This window comes from Sarcophilus harrisii, chromosome 4 (assembly GCF_902635505.1).
Source record: "Sarcophilus harrisii chromosome 4, mSarHar1.11, whole genome shotgun sequence".
NCBI classification, from domain to species: domain Eukaryota; kingdom Metazoa; phylum Chordata; class Mammalia; order Dasyuromorphia; family Dasyuridae; genus Sarcophilus; species Sarcophilus harrisii.
In genome coordinates this window covers 375,698,388-375,714,102 of record NC_045429.1, presented here as the reverse complement: position 1 = coordinate 375,714,102, position 15,715 = coordinate 375,698,388, and the positions used below count along the sequence as shown (strand labels likewise).

The 15,715-nt window shown below is 33.2% G+C and overlaps 1 pseudogene; it reads right to left on the bottom strand.

Annotated features, from left to right (window-relative positions):
- Positions 1-7,529: 7,529 nt before the first annotated feature.
- LOC100917443 lies at positions 7,530-8,523 on the bottom strand (annotated as a pseudogene).
- Positions 8,524-15,715: the final 7,192 nt, after the last annotated feature.

Below are 15,715 nucleotides of genomic sequence, written 5' to 3'. Positions count from 1 at the left end.
AATTATCTTGCTGCACAAGAAAAATCAGATCAAAAAAGAAGAAAATGAAGAAGAAAATAAAATGTAAGCAAACAACAACAAAATGAGCAAAAATGCTATGTTGTGCTCCACACTCAGTTCTTGCAATCCTTTTTATGGTTATAAATGACTCTTAATCACAAGATCATTGGTAGTGACCTGAATCATCTCATTGTTGAAAAGAGCCAGGTTCATCAGAAGTGATCATCATATAATCTTGTTGCCATGTAAAATGATTTCCTGATTCTGCTCATTTCACTTAACAATAGTTCATGTAAGCCTCTCCAGACCTCTCTGAAATGATCCTGCTGATAATTTCTTATAAAACAATAATATTCCATAACATTCATATAATAATATTCATAATTTATTCAGCCATTCTCCAATTGATGGGCACTCACTCCGTTACCAATTTCTTGCCACTACAAAATGGATTGCCAAGAACATTTTTGCACATATGGGTCCCTTTCTCTCCTTTAAGATCTCCTTGGAATCTAAGCCCAGTAGAAAAACTGCTGGATCAAAGGGTGTGCAAATGTTGATGGCACTTTGGGCATATTTCCAAATTGCTCTCTAGAATGGTTGTATCAGTTCACAATTCTATCAACAATGTATTAGTGTCCCAGTTTTTCCACATTCCCTCCAACATTTGTCCGTCTCTTTTTCTGTCTTTTTAGGCAATCTGAGAGGTATGTATTGGTACCTCAGAGTTGTCTTAATTTGCATTTCCCTGATCATTAGTGATTTAGAGCACCTTTTTGTATGATTAGAAATGATTGAAATTTCTTCATCTGAACATTATCTGTTTATATCTATGATACTTTTAAATAGGATGTAGTTTCCCTCCCTATCTCTTTTAATTAGATTTACTTTTGCTTTTGCTTGATCTGAGATTAGAATTGCGAGGATTCCTGCTTTTTTTTTTTTTTTTTTACATCAGCTGAAGCATAATAGATTGTACTCCAGCCTTTTACCTTTACACTACAGGAATGACTCTGCTTTAAATGACTTTTTTTGTAAACAACAAATTATAATATTCTGACCTTTAATCCAATCTGCTGTCTACTTCCCATTTATGGGAGAATTCTTCCCATTCACATTCACAGATAAAATTCCTAATAAAACTCCTAACTCTGTATATCTTACAATCTTGTTTATCACCAGTTATACTTTTCTCTCCCTTTCCTCATTTGCTTCCTCCCCAGTATTTTGTCACTGATCACTCCCTCTCTCAATCAGCCTTCCATTTTGTTGCCCCTCCCTTTTTCTCACATCTTTCCTTCTACTTCTGTTCTCCCTTCTCTTAGTCTTCACCCTTCCTTTTCTCCTTCCTCTCCTACTTAGGGTGTAGGAGGTAGGGTGAGACAAGCTTCTCTGTGAAGCTAAATGTGTCTGATATTCTCTCTTTGAGCCAAATCTGATGAAAGTAATAATCACACAATGCTTAGCTCTCTTCCCTCCTTCTCTCAATTGCAACAGATCATTTTTTGCCTCCTCATGTGATGTAATTTACCCCATTTTAACACCATTTTCCTCTTCTTCCAGTAAAATCACCTTTCCTGCTCTAGTTTCTTTTATGAATTATCACAATAAAATCTTTTGATACCTACATTCTTTAAATATATCCCTATCAGAGATACAAATCTCAAAGAGTTAAACATATCTTTCCATGTAGGGATATAAACATTTTTCCCCTGAGGCAATTGGGGTTAAGTGGCTTGCCCAGGATAACATAGCTAAGCAGTGTTAAGTGTCTGAGGCCAGATTTGAACTCAGATCTTCCTGACTTCAGGGCTGGTGCTTTATCCACTGCGCCACCTAGCTACCTCAGGATATAAACATTTTAACTTTTAAAAGAAATTTATTTTTTTCCTTTCCTTCTTTTACCTTTTTTATGCTTCTCTTGAGTTCTGTATTTGAAGATCAAATTTTCTATTCATCTATGGTCATTTCATTAGAAAACAGATGAAAATCACTTTTTTTCATTGAATGTCCATCTTTTCCTCTGAAAGTTGATGCTAATTTTCTCTGGATAGTTGATTCTTGGCTGCAATCCAAATCCCTTTGCCTTTCAGAATATCAGATTCCAGGCTCTTTGATCTTTTAAAATAGAAGCAGCTAGATCTTTAGTAATCCTTTTTGTAGCTCCTCAGTATTTGAATTGTTTCCTTCTGGCTGCTTGTTATATTTTCTACTTGATTTAATAATTCTGAAATTTATCTATGATATTCCTTGAAGTTTTTATTTTGGGGTTTCTTTCAGGAAGTAATCAGTGAATTCTTTCAATGGCTATTTTACCCTCTGGTTCTAGAACATCAGGGCAGTTTTCCTTGATGATTTTCTTAATAATGATGTCTAGACTCTCTTTATTTTTTCATCATCATTTCCAGGAAGTCCAATAATTCTTATATTGTCTCTCCAAGATCTGTTTTTGAGGTCAGTTGTTTTTCCAATGAGATATTTTACACTTTCTTCTATATTTTCCCTCTTTTTTTGTTGTTTTTGTGTGACTGATTCTTGAAGTTTAATTAAATCATTCACTTCCATTTGTTGAATTCTAATTTTTAGTAATTTTTTTTCTTCAGTCAGCTTTTTAATCTCCTTTTTTATACAGGCAATTGAACTTTTAAATGAGGTGTTTATTCAATGTTTTTTTTCTCCATTTCACAAATTCTGTTTTTCTATGAATTGGTTTCTTTTTCATATCTATTTTATAAGGAGTTATTTTTTTTTTTCATTTCATCAAAGCTATTTTAAAAGTTTTCTTCGGATAATTTGTTTTTTCTTTTCCACACCGTCTTGCAAAATTCTCATTTCCTTTCCCCATTTTTCCTCTAACTCTTTTAAGATCCTTCTTGAATTTTTCCAAGAGAGTCTTTTGAAATGGGGACCAACTCATATCACCTTCATTTGGAACTGATTTGCCTTTAGAATTCTCTGGATTTCAGGTCTGTTCTTCTCTCCATAGAAGCTATCTATGGTCAGAATTCTTTTTGCTATTTTGGTCATTTTTTTAAAGGGTTGAGGTCTGCTCTTAAGAAAAAGCCATTTTAGTTTGCCCTGGGGCTAGTGTTGCTGACTGACTTTCAGTGCTGGGTAGGTGTGGCCATGTCCTGTTTATCTGGGGTTCTGGGTTTCAGAGGCTCACAATTTGCCTTTTACATTTGCTTTGGATATCTCATAGCAAATCCACTGAACCACTGGCTTTTAATCAGAACAGAGTACCCTGTAGATTCCCTGGTGTGCAGACTCTGCAACACCCTAGCTCCTCACCTCAATTCCTTGCTCTGGCTCCCATTGGGATCTTGGTTTGGCATCCTGTCCCTCTGTCCAATTGAAACAGAAATTTTCTGAAGTTCTTCCATAGTATATTGATCAGGAAATTAGTTGTACTCCAAATAGTTGTAGGTTCTGTAACTCTAAAACCAGGTCAGAGCCATTATTTGCTGTTGATATGAGGTAAGTTTGGAGGAGATCAGATAGAGATGTGTCTACTCTTCACCATCTTGGCTCTGCCAGAATATTGTTTTTCTATAAAAAGTAATGAACAACCTGATTTTATAAAAGCCTGGAAAAATTTACATGAACTGATAATTAGTAAAATAAGCAGAACCTGAAGTACATTTTTTTTTTAAAATCTTATTTATTTATTTATTTTTTAATAGCCTTTTATTTACAGGATATATGAATGGGTAACTTCACAGCATTAACAATTGCCAAACCTCTTGTTCCAATTTTTCACCTCTTACCCCCCCCCCCTCCCCTAGATGGCAGGATGACCAGTAGATGTTAAATATATTAAAATATAAATTAGATGCACAATAAGTATACATGACCAAAACGTTATTTTGCTGTACAAAAAGAATCAGACTCTGAAATATTGTACAATTAGCTTGTGAAGGAAATAAAAAATGCAGGTGAGCATAAATATAGGGATTGGGAATTCAATGTAATGGTTTTTAGTCATCTCCCAGAGTTCTTTTTCTGGGCATAGCTGGTTCAATTCATTACTGCTCCATTGGAAATGATTTGGTTGATGTCGTTGCTGAGGATGGCCTGGTCCATCAGAACTGGTCATCATATAGTATTGTTGTTGAAGTATATAATGATCTCCTGGTCCTGCTCATTTCACTTAGCATCAGTTCGTGTAAGTCTCTCCAGGCCTTTCTGAAATTATCCTGTTGGTCATTTCTTACAGAACAGTAATATTCCATAATATTCATATACCATAATTTATTCAGCCATTCTCCAACTGATGGACATCCATTCAGTTTCCAGTTTTAGCCACTACAAAAGGGCTGCCACAAACATTCGTGCACATACAGGTCCCTTTCCCTTCTTTATAATCTCTTTGGGATATAATCCCAGTAGTAACACTGCTGGATCAAAGGGTATGCACAGTTTGATAACTTTTTGAGCATAGTTCCAAACTACTCTCCAAAATGGTTGGATTCGTTCACAACTCCACCAACAATGCATCAATGTCCCAGTTTTCCCGCATCCCCTCCAACAATCATCATTATTTTTTCCTGTCATCTTGGCCAATCTGACAGGTGTGTAGTGGTATCTTAGAGTTGTCTTAATTTGCATTTCTCTGATTAATAATGACTTGGAGCATCTTTTCATATGACTAGAAATAGTTTCAATTTCTTTATCTGAGAATTGTCTTTTCATATCCTTTGACCATTTTTCAATTGGAGAATGGCTTGATGTTTTATAAATTAGAGTTAATTCTCTATATATTTTGGAAATGAGGCCTTTATCAGAACCTTTGACTGTAAAAATATTTTCCCAGTTTATTGCTTCCCTTCTAATCTTGTCTGCATTAGTTTTGTTTGTACAAAAACTTTTCAGTTTGGTATAATCGAAATTTTCTATTTTGTGATCAGTAATGATCTCTAGTTCTCTTTGGTCATAAAGACCTTCCCCTTCCACAGGTCTGAGAGGTAAACTATCCTGTGTTCCTCTAATTTATTAATAATTTCATTCTTTATGCCTAGGTCATGAACCCATTTTGACCTTATCTTGGTGTACGGCGTTAAGTATGGATCAATGCCTAGTTTCTGCCATATTAGTTTCCAATTTTCCCAGCAATTTTTATCAAACAGTAAGTTCTTATCCCAAAAGCTGGGATCTTTGGGTTTGTCAAAGACTAGGTTGCTATATTTGTTGACTGTTTTATCCCTTGAACCTAATCTATTCCACTGATCAACTAATCTATTCCTTAGCCAATACCAAATAATTTTGGTAACTGCTGCTCTATAATATAATTTTAGATCTGGTACAGCTAAGCCACCTTCATTTGATTTTTTTTTCATTAATTCCCTTGAAATTCTTGACCTTTTGTTTTTCCATATGAACTTTGTTGTTATTTTTTCTAGGCAGAAGTACATTTAAAGATTAAATAAATACATCCTATGTTCACTGTTTTTTTCTCTTTTTTCACTTTCTTGGATTTCCCTCTTGTTCTGATTTTTTTCTCCTAATATCAATAAATGTGTATTAAAACAGTTAATATGTAGAAAAAATAATTTAAAAAAGGAAAATCATTGTAATGTTTTTAAAAATTCTTATTGTGTTTATGTACAATTAACTTTTCCCCCTTTCACAGCTTTGCTTGTAATTGTTTTGAATTCCTTATCTTCTTAGTTTGTGTTTTGATCTTCCCTTTCCCCATAGTAGCTTTGTATGGTCAGATTCTTATTGTGTGTTCAGGTTAGGTTCTTATTGTGTTTTAAACTCATATTCTTTCTTGATTTGGAACATTATGTTAATTTTTGCCTCTTTTCCTTAACTATGGCTCTGTCTCAAACTTTGGGCTTCTTTTTAACATTGCTACTTTCAGAGCTATTTTGGGGAGTTTGTCAGTTTTTAGTACTTCCAAGGTGATGTGATGTGGGGAGATGTGTGGTCACTACTCTCTTAATCTATATTCTGGTTCTTACTCAGGCAGGCCCTTTGGTCTCTTGAGATTTCAATTGATACTGTTCTTCAGGGCCTCTTTTCCCTTGGGATGAAAAATGATACTGTTCTGCAGAATCCCTGATTCACTGAGACCAGAAGTGATACTACTTCTCAGGTCTTCCATTCCCTTTAATCAAAGTTTTCTTATTTACCATACCCAATAGTGGATATTGGCAAGGGAGTTGCCAAGCAGCATCTAGTCTTATGTCCAGGGCTAGCATGGGATACTCTATAATCTCTTTGTGAACAGTTAAAAGATTGCTTCATATTCTCTGGCATGAGAAATTATGAAATTCCCACTGCTTCTTCCTCTTCCATCTTGTTCCACTACTGAGCTTTTATTCAGATGAACTGTAGTAAAGTATCTTCTCCTTCATCATAGGTCTTTTTTTCTGACCTATCTTATCTTAAGTTTGAAGAATGTCTTGCTCTGACTTTTTGTTGACACTAACACTCCAGATGTCAACTTGAGATGTTATTTTAAAGTTGTTCAGAGGGGAATATTGGGAGAGCTTCCCTGAGTGTTCTCTACTCAACCATATTGATTCTGCCCTCAGAAGTCTCTCCTTCTGTTTGTTAGCATTGAATTCTGTGATGATTAAATATGCCACAAAATGATGTTTCTTACTGCCTTTGGTTATATAATAAAAATAACTAAGTCAGCTCATTTATTTGCCTTGCTTTGGAAAACCTGCAAGTAATTTTTCCATTTAGCTTAACTTTATTATATCTTCTTGTTTTACATATGTTAAGAAATCAAATAGTAAAATGATTTCATTGCACAAGGATATTTCCACTTGACAGGTACTGGACAAAGATCTAAAATTCAGAGTATTATACTGATACCTTTTTAATTCCATGTAACTTCAAAAGAGTATGAACCTAAATAACATCTGTCAACTTTTTCTCTACAATATCATTAATTGGAAGGGCATTGGATATGGGTAATAATTATATTTTATTTTTCATTGTTTTCCATAGCTTTAAAATTCATTACTCCTAAGTGATTTCTGGTGATGACCTTCTCCCTGATTATGCTAGTTGATTCTGAGATAGTACAAAGATCTTGTCACCAAGATGCTGCTCAAAAGCTTTTCAAACCTGGTAAAGACTACCACTGATTTCACTCCTTTGTCATAACTTCTGAAAACCTAGGGTTAATTCCATGTTGGGATGATTCATCTATTTAGATTAATAGATTTATAATAACAGGTTTTAACTAGTGTTTTATTATTTACGGAATTATTTCTTTGTGTTAAATTATGAGGATATTTAAGACAATTGTTTTTATCTTGCTATTCATTTTTGTCCAATTCTTCATGAACTCATTAGGGGTTTTCTTTTTTTCTTTTTTTCCCACAATATCATGTATTGATGGTACATGATATAGGACTCTAGGTTTATCTTCCTTACTACAGGTGTGACTTTGGGACAAGGATGTGAATTGGCATGGGATTCTCATTATAGAAACATAGGTTAGGAATGTGGGCTCCCCAGTGGTGGAACTTCTTTGATTGGCTGGGGATAAAGATCTATGACTTTCCACTTTACTCTTTAAAGGCTATGTAGATCATGAGGTTCACTACATGGTTGATATAACCATATGCATTGTCATACCAGGAAATGAGCTCAACAAAATGGTTGTTGAGGACAATACCAGTGCCAGCATCAAAACTAGAAGAGTGGATGTTGCTGTTAATGTCTTTGGATTCAACCTAGTCCTTTGTGTAGCCCAAGATGTCCTTCAAGGGTCCCTCTGTTGTTTGTTTCACTACTTTCTTGATATTATCATAACTGTCAAATTGTTTCCAGGTGGAAGGTCAAATCCACAATGGATACATTGGAAGTAGGAATACAAAACATCATGCTGTTAGTAAGGTTTCCATTTAGCTTAATTATGAACTTGTCTTTGATCTTAGCAGCACCAATGGAAGCAGAGATGATGTTTCAGGCAGTGCCATACCCATTATGTCACAGCTTGTCAAAAAGGCCATTTATTGTCTTCTGAGTAGCAGCAATGACATAAACTGTAGTCATGAATCCTTCCATAAAGCCAAAATTGTAATGAATGATCTTGGCCAAGGTGGCCAAGCCATTGGTAGTGTGGGAGTTGTTGCTGACAATCTTAAGAGAACTAACTCATGGTTCCCTCTCATCACAAACATTGGGGCATCAGCAGAACAGGCAGACATGATGACTTGGTTACCCGCTTCAAGTGAGCCCCAGCCTTTTCCATGGTGATAAAGATGGCAGTGAACTCCACAATATACTCTGCTCTAGCATCTCCCCATTTAATCCAGGGATGGGATCCCAATCCTGGAAGGTGGTAATGGCTTTCCCATTGATCACCAGCTTTCCATTCACAACCTTGACAGTGCTCTTAAACTTGTCATTGGAGGAATTATATTGAAACATGCAAAGTATGTAGTTGAGGTAAATAAGGGGGTCATTTATGGCTACAATGTTTACACCACCTGAGTTGAATGCAGCCCTTTTCATCAGTCACCCATTACAGGCAAATCCCTTGACCACTTTCAACATCTTGTTTCAAGGATGTTACCAAAGCAGTGGGTCCTGGAAGTCAGCCTGGGAGAAGAACTGAAAACCAAAGGCTTTCTTAGTAAATATATTGCAATGGCTTATACTTTTCTTCTCCAACTAATTTTACAAATGACAAAACTGAGGCAAATGGGGTTAAGGGACTGCCCAGAGTCACACACTAATAAGTATCTGAAATTGCATTTGAACTCAGATCCTCATAACTCTAGGTACCACACTCTATCAAACTTTTTTGAATGAGAGAACTTAAAGGGTATGACTAATAGGGTGTTAACTTTCCTACAATCACACATGCAATGATTCTGAGTGTGGACTGAACAAAAATTGTTGTACTTCTTTTCACTAGCTTAGGTGTGGCAATGAAGAAGAATAAAATATGAGGAATTATTTTTCAAGATAGAATCAAGTAGAAATCTTTTCATTATATTTGCTACCTAAAACGATCTTCATTATATTTATCATATATTATATATGTGTGTGTGTGTGTGTGTGTGTGTGTGCTTTTCATTATATTTGCTATCTAAAAATTACCATTAACACAATATTTTTACTTGAGATGTGAACATCAATGATAACATATAACTCTTTTAGTCGATGCTTGACTCTAGGTAGAAAAGAGGATCAGGTTCATTGATTAAAAACAACAAGAATAACAAAATATCACTTGTACAGTATCCAGTAGTTAAACAATAGAGGGTTACTTAGCCATAGCATGAAACAACTATTGCTGTTCATAGAAATGTAGAATTGTTTTAGTTGAGCACAAATTGCTGGCTTCTTTGTTGATCATGATTGTCTGGCATTGTTAATATTTGTTCTCTTGACTTTTGCATTTTTTTTGTACTTTGGCCTCCAAGAAGCTTCCTAAATGGCTTGTGTCTTAATCCCCTGAGCTGATTAACTCTCAAGGGCAGTTTCAATATCTTTAATGGAAAAAATTGGCCTAGCTTGCGGTTTCTAGAGTTTTAGGAAAAACTAGTTCAGCTTTTTGTGACAAGGAATAGATACACTTCCCACTACAATTCCTTAGAAATATTTATTTACTTTTAGATTGCTTGTGTGCTAGATAATTTTATGAAAATAACATCTATTTGTTTGACATCACTTATTGAAGAACAATAAAAATATTTTTATAAGAATGGAAAACCTTAAAAGTGTTGGATTGATACAGTTTTGGTCACAGCACAAATTGTGGTAGTGCCAAGATTAAATGATTCATTTTTTCTTTTCCTACTCTCCAGTATTTGGTATTATTCCTCATACCTACTTCACATTTCATGTCTCTGTATGTGTTTTATTTATAAATCCAAACAATTAATATGGGTTAATCATCAAGTAAATGTAAATCCTTCACTGTAGTCATTGAAAAACAGAACAGATACTCATTCACTTTATTTGATATCAAAAGACAATTGGATTTTTTAAAAACAAATGTAGAAAATAGCTAAAAAATATAATAGTCAAATGCTTTATGAATTAATGGATTTATCTTCTAAAAAAGTCAATCATCTTTTGAAACCATTTTTATATGAATATAAATACAAATTCTTGTTTTTTACTCATACTAAAGTTTGAAAATGTTACGTTGTTTTGCATCACAAAAAATAAAAATTATTCCTGGTTTCTGACATTAGCACCAGAGAGCTTTCTTAAGAAGAGATTAAATTGCAGTACAGAACAATGTCGTTTTTTAGTCATTAAATTATCCTGAGTTGTATTTGTAGAGAAGAATAGGAACATTACCTCAGATATATGTCCTTCAAGTTCCAGAAAAAAATGTATATTTTTCTCAGTTTCCCATAGAAACTTATTTGTTCTAGTGGAACTAAGCAAAAATTAAAATTTCCCCCAAATTACTCTAGGCCTAAAGAGAAATTTATGATATATATAATAAATAGCAAACCTTTGGGAGGTTTGTGTGCTTGTACCATTGAAATTAAAACACTTGTACTGATACCACTAATCGTTATTTTTTATAAGAGCTTTCCTTCAAAAATTAATATTTTTATGACAAAAATCCATTCAAATATAGTAAATAGTCTACCAGAAAATTTAATGTTCAATGAATGGTTTGTTGGTATTAATATCTCCATTTCTTGGACAAAATAAGGCACATTGCCTCCCAGAGTGTGGCAGTGTTGACTGGTCTTGAAATAAGATTACTTTGTATAATCTGAAAGGGCTATATTTTGGTCGTACTGCAATACATAATTCAAAGCAAGATGTTTTTCTTAATTAAATAGGAATAAGGATTTTATCCAATTTATAAATAATTCATAAAGTTTTACCATAGAAGCTAATAGCATTTCACTTAAGTTAAATATTTCAATTAGAAAATTGAGAATGAAAATAGAGGGTTGACTTCCAAATCATGAGGCCAACAAAGTGGCAGATTAGGCACTTTCCCCAGACCCTATTAATTCTCAAAAATTACTCCCTAAGGATTTATGTGCCAGCTGTACAACAATTACAGCTGAAACATGAAACACACATAGATAGAAGAGAGAGAAAGTGTGAGACAGAGAGAGAGCCGATATTAACATTTTGGAAATTAATATGAGAATAAAGTGATCCTTAAAAGTGTCTACCACATTCACCACTTGCCTCCATGTTCCTGAATGTTACGCACACATCCATGAGTTTTTGATCATATTGGGATTCCTTCCTGGTTCAGATATCCTGTTGCCACAATTTGTCCACTACTTGCTCCTTACTATAAGTAACAGATACTGATGCTGTCAGGAAGATCACTCTCCTTTAATGTATAATTGCCATTAGTTTAGGGATTCCCAAGTCTACTGAAAATCTTCCCATTGTGCCCTTTCTCTCCTTTTCTCAAACTAAAGAAAAAAAGTATCAGATACTGGTTCAGTGCAACTCTAGAAGGAAAGAAGGAAAGATGAAGGAGGAAGTGGGACAAGCTGACAATTTGTATGTCTATCACAATATTGACATTTAAATCACATATAGCTTTGTGAACTTGAGCAAGGTATTTAACCTCTATTTGGCTCAATTTTCTCAACTGTAAAACAGGGATTATATTATTATATATTTCACAGGGTTGTTGTAAAGCTCAAATTAAATAATATTTGTAAAACACTTAGTACAGTGCCTGTCACATATTAATTATTTAATAGACATATAGTCCCTTCCCTCTTCTCTGTCCACTTCCCTCCAAAAAAGATAACATACATAGATATGTACCAGAAGGTAGGGAGAAATTTTCCTAGGTAATTTACTGTTGGATAGTTAGAATAACCAATAATCAATTATACTTTAAGATTAAAGTTTCCATGAGGAAATGTATGTTTTTTAAATTATTTTTTCTATTAGTTATATCCAAAACTTTTTAAAGTATCTTGTTGTTAATATCCAACACTTCAGACTTCAAGGTTCACAAATTCTCCTTAAAATATATTATTCTAACAACAGCCATGAAAATTATGTTTTATTATTCCATTCTTAGAGAAGAGAAAATTGAAGCTAAACAAAATTAAGTTAGTTCCTGGGAGTTGTACAGCTTATAAGCATAATAATTTAAGACAAATAGATCTTAAGTGATTGCCCAGGTAGTATAGCTAGTAAATGTCTCAAGCAAGGTTTGAGCCCAGGACTTCATGATTCCCGGTATGGTCCTCTATAAACAAGCAACCTAACTGCATCTTCAGTGTGGTACAAATGTCAATTATTATTTAAGTTCTGGGTTATTTTTTTCCTCTTCAAATTTGGATAATGAGTTTACTAGACAGAAAAAAGTAAGAGGGAATCATCTGGAGTCAATTTGTAGACTAGCTTTTTTGATTCTATTTTAGTAACGTAGAGCTAGCCAATTTCCATGATAGAAAATATTATGGTTGTTATTTACTTACTAATTTATAAATTATTACCTGAGTCTTACATAATATCATTAAAATGTTTCTTTAAAGCACTCACCTAGTTGTTAATTTTTTCCTGCATATGATTTGTCTTTTATATGTTCCAAAACAAAAGCCATTAAGGTCTTATATAAGTATGGACTTAACCCTGGAGGTACAGCAAAATTATTTACTTGTTGAAGGATCTGTAATTTTGCCACTTATGGATACTCTATCTCACCACAAATATAGAATCTCTTTAACCAAAACGATCATTTCTGTGAGTTTCTGTGGCCAAAAAGCTTCATAACTCAGTGGCCAATTTTCAGATGATTGGCCTCTATGAACTTAGCTAAATTGATTCTTGGCTCTTGGATACTCAGTCCCTTAATGGACTAAAACAATGTAAATTTGCGTTACTTTGGCACTGCTTTGAAGAATCCATGGTCAGCTCAATTCTCATGCCATGATGATAATTAAAAGATGGCAAAATACTAAAGGTAAAATTCTCACCAAATCTAGTAGTAATCAATTTGTATTTTTTTCATATAGATACATTTTTGTCCAAAAAATTCATTACTTATAGTGGTAAATCTATCAAATTTAGAAGCAATGTATAGAATATATATTGTCATAGGAAAGAAGGGAATAAGTATTGCACATTTGATACTTGCATATGTGAGAGGGATATATATATGATTAGACCTTGTAAAAATAGGAGCAAAATTATTCATGTATTCTTGACAAATCCATTTGCTGAGGGCATTCTTTGCAATTTACAGAATAGGATTCAATCAACTAGAGTTTGACAGGGACTGAAAAGGGCATAATTGCAGTGCTCTGCAGATAATAAGTTGTTGTTCATCCTTCATTCTTAAAAAGGACCAAGACATTAGGTGACGTCTTGACATGTTAGTGAATTGGATTTAGTAAGACAGTGCTGCACAATGTCTTTCTCCTCCAGTCATCAGAGTCCAGTGACAAGACATAAGTCAAAATGACTACCAATGGCCTATATAAAAATGAGGAATTCATGAAAGAAGTATAGAAGAAAAATGAATTATTGGCCCTGATATAACCGTAGGCTTAAAGAACATGAGAGCAGAAAAGAACTTTAGTATTCATTAAATATAAACTCTTGACTATATTGTTCATACAGGTAAATAAGTACAGATGGATTAGAAATTATTGTGATATTGGAATGAAGTATTATTTTATGTGAAAATTTCAGTTTCTTCAAATGGCATAGTTTATTCACTAGCCTTTCACAGAAAATTAGCTCCACAATACTTTTTTTTAAAACATTATTTGGTATTCCTCAGATGGGTATAAAAATATTATTTTAGAAAAGTAGCTGAGAAAATAACGGTTTGGCCATATATATTTATGGTGTATCTAATTTACACCATATTTTAATATATTTAACATCTACTGGTCACCCTGCCATCTGGGGGAGGGGAGTGGGGAGAAGGAGGGGAAAAATTGGAACAAGAGGTTTGGCAATTGTCAATGCTGTAAAATTACCCATGCATATAACCTGTAAATAAAAGGCTATTAAAATTAAAAAAAAAAAAGAAGAGAAAAAGAAAAGTAACTGCGAAATCAACTGTTGGCTGTTTTAATAGATGAGGAGTTCAGACATTAAAAATAATCTATTCATAAATTTAAAATAATTTTAGTTAATATATAGAAAATATTTCTGCCTCTAATAAGTGCATAGTATCTAAAATGTGTGCATATAGTTTCTAATCATCTTTGATACTGTCACATTTATAAATTATAGATTATATCTATATTAAATAGGTCAAAGGTCTATAAATAAAATATTGTTTTGAAATGTAGAAAACCAAAAGCACTCCTAAATTTTTTTTTTTTCTGATTCAGTATATCATCAAGATCTTTAATGGCTGGTATCCATGTACTTTAAAAAAAAAATCATTCATCTCTAGAGCAGAAAGAGAACATAAGAACATATCATCTTTATTCAACAACAACAACAACAACAAAAAAATTGGTTAGATGGTTTGATTGAGCCAAATACTATAGTCAGCACTGTGTAATGCAAAAACATTGTCCTGAGAGTTGAGAAACTCCTGTTCTTCTCCCAGTTCCACAATAACTATGGGCAAGTTTTCTTTTTCCTATCTACACAATTAGGCTAATTTACTTTTCTAAGAGCTCTGTTTGACTCATACCAGTTAATCTAAAACAAAACAAAACAAAACTTTTACTAAACACTTTATCCCAGGTCACATGTGTATAAAAGTTTTTTTACCTACACATATATTTAAAGAAACTATGTACTTTGAAAAGTTTTTATTGCTTTGTCAAGACTACTTCAGAAATTCCAAGTGCAGATTGAATGGCCTTCTGGGGATCTTGTAAAAGTCAAAGTTATACTAGATGCTGAGATCCAACTTGAACTTTGGAAAGTCAGTGATTCTTTGACTGTAGGGTTTACATCAATTGGATATTTAAAATATAGTTCTTTCTCAAATTTTCCCAATGTATAAATGTTCTAGAGTTGCCAGGGGCTCTAACAGATTGATTTGTTGCCCCAAAATGCTATTCAGAAAGCCTTTTGCCCTTTGTTAAATCAGTAAAACAATTTTAAAGTGTTCTCTTGAAAAATCAAATATGAAATTATTTTAAATTGAAATTTTCTTAAAAAGACAGAATGGCCATATATAAATAATCACAAATTTATATAAACAAAATTACAGGGGGAAAAAAGATTCTCAACTTAACCCTCTATATATTATAAACAAAGTGATAGATTTGTATCATCAACATTCCTATTTTATCTCAACCTTCCTTTCCTTAGTTCCTTAAATATGGCAAGGTCAAGCTGGTAAGCTTATAATTATTTACCATAAAAGTCATGTATTACTTTCTACTTAGTGCTAGTTGGATGTTTCTGAATTCAAGAATACATTGATTGAAACAAATTGGAATGATTCTATCCTTGATTAATTCTTTTTTAATAGTTCCTTATTTTTTGAGTCTGCTGAGAAATATTCACTAACAGGAACTTTGAAATGAATGAGTGAATCTATCAATCTATCTATCATCAATTGGTTCAATTTAATTCATTAATCTATGAATCAATGAATAAATCAAAAATATTTTAAGCAATTCTACTTAAAATTTTTCAGTCATCCAAAGAAATTTTTTCAAAGATTTGGCAAAAAAAAAAAAAAAAATGCATTCAAAATGACACAGTGTGTAAATTAGCTAGACTAATCATATATAGACAGATTAGTTTCTCTATATTTCTTCCTGAGAATTCATAGAAAATAACCTTTTGGCTATATGTGTTT